The sequence below is a fragment of the Trachypithecus francoisi genome, unplaced genomic scaffold (genome assembly GCF_009764315.1).
Source record: "Trachypithecus francoisi isolate TF-2019V2 unplaced genomic scaffold, Tfra_2.0 Lachesis_group10, whole genome shotgun sequence".
In the NCBI taxonomy this organism is placed as follows: domain Eukaryota; kingdom Metazoa; phylum Chordata; class Mammalia; order Primates; family Cercopithecidae; genus Trachypithecus; species Trachypithecus francoisi.
Genome location: NW_022681455.1, coordinates 25,568,173 through 25,570,286, shown reverse-complemented (window position 1 = coordinate 25,570,286; position 2,114 = coordinate 25,568,173). Strand labels below are relative to the sequence as shown.

Sequence of the window (2,114 nt, the reverse complement as noted above, 5' to 3'; positions counted from 1 at the left end):
TTTTTTTTTGAGACCAGGCCTTGCTCTGTCACCCAGGCAAGAGTGCAGTGGTACTATCATGACTCACTGCAGCCTTGAATTCCTGGACTCAAGGGTGCCTCCCACTTCAGCGTCCTGAGTAGCTGAGACCAAAGGCACATGCCATTATGCCTGTCTAATTTTTAAATTTTTTTGTAGAGAGAGTGTCTCACTACATTGTCCAGGCTGCTTTTGAACTCCTGGGCCCAAGCAATCCTCCTGCTTTAGCCTCCCAAAGTATTGAGATTATAGGTGTCAGCCATTATGCCCAGCCTAAAAGGACTTTCTCTTTCAGAGTGCCCTGTCTTTGTTTGTAGAGGATATTCAATTTCTTTAATTACCTGGCATACTTTGAGTCCATCCCTGAGCTCTTCTGCTATACTTTTCTCTGTCCTTTCTGTAGATCCCAGCAACCTCAGTCAGTAGAGGATCATGTGGATTGGAATCACACAACAGGGAACAAAATGTTCAAGGGTACTTTTGAAATAGTGCTGGAGACCACTGTGACCATAGAATATCAAAACACACGCTGCCATTACTGTTACGATTTGGATAATACATTCCTGTAAATGCAACCTTAGGGGGTTTAAAGGGGTAGTCTGTTGGGAAATGAATTGCAAGAAAAAAATTCCACGCTGATAGGGACTGTCATTTCACCTCTTACTGCAGCTTGCCAGTGGGACATGCCATCTCCAGTAGGACCGGCTGAACACTCTGCTGGAGCAGGGGGTCCTGTGCCAGGTCATTCAATTCCTTGTGGGTTCTCTTTGGAGCTTTGGTGGGAGGCAAGTGGTGTTCCCTCCAACCCCTGGGACCAGGATGAGGACAGGGAAGGGACGGGCGAGGGAGCCTGAGGCCACCTCCCAGCTGGAGAAAATGGGGAATTGGGGTGAGGGGTCCGGGGAGACAGGATGAGAGCTGGGGATGCCTGCTGAGTGGCCACCATGTTACTCTGGGCGGCCCCTTTGTGCACTGCAGCAGCTTAACTAACTCCCTTTTCTCTGGTAATATTTGTTGCTTAAAAGAGGATGGATTTATCTTTCTATTAGTTAATATGTTAATAGTTAATATGGCTATATCAGCTTTCTCTTGGTTAGAATCTTTTTCTATATCTTTCTCATATAGTAGATACAAGTATATAAACAGGCATATTTCAGGCTCAGGTGTATAGAATTGATCATAATATTAACCACACTATTGTGGGTCTGTTTTATGTGTATATAATCTGTTGTTTTTGCTATTTCTTGTTTATTGTGCCTTGGCTGTTTAGTTATTTTGTACCGTGAGCTGCTTCATGGTTTGTAATTTTACTTACAGAAATTCTGGTTAGCTAGCTTAAAGATGGGGTCCTTCAAAGAGAATTTTCCCCTTCTTCTAGGTTTATGGGAACTGTTAGTCCAGGGGCCTCTAAATTAAATGTTCAGCAAGACTTTTCTCCAGTTCTCTCAGGTAGTGTAAATTCAAGCTACAAACATGCATAAAGACTAGATTTCTCTGGTTTTTAGTATTTAGAATTCTGTTTCTTTTCTTGTTTCTGCTTAGCACTAAAATTTGAGCTCCTAGATTTTCTTTTCTTTGGAGCTGGAGGTAAGAAGGGAGAGGTGAGGTATTGGAGACTATTATGGGTTTATTTCTAGTTCTTTCTAAAAATAAATGGTTTAACCCATTATGATCCCAACATTTTTTGTGGAAGATCTCCTTTTAGACACAGTTTAATTTTGCTGACCAGTAATGATTCAATGAGGGGAATTTCGCTTTCTTTTAACAGACTCCACAACGTGGGCAGACCCTGGGCTGTGTCTCTGGTGCCTTTGAGGTCATAAAATACAAAGCTCAATCTCTTCTTCCTCACTTCTCTCATTTGACAAATGGCCGGCTCCAGGCCTCTCCCAAATTCCCCACAGTGACTCGTCTTCACTTAGTCCCTGATTTGAGAATTCCTTACTTTCTTACTTTCATGGGCTCTTTTAAGATTTTCATCAGATTTTTTTTTTTTTTTTTTAGTTGTTTTAAACAAGAGACTCTGTTGATGTATTTAGCTCACCACTTTACTGGAAACAATCTAAATTAGTAGATCACACTTCAAACTCTATTGA

General features: G+C 41.8%; 1 pseudogene; it reads right to left on the bottom strand.

The window, feature by feature from the left end:
- Window positions 1-314: 314 nt before the first annotated feature.
- On the bottom strand, window positions 315-718 carry LOC117086821 (annotated as a pseudogene).
- Window positions 719-2,114: the final 1,396 nt, after the last annotated feature.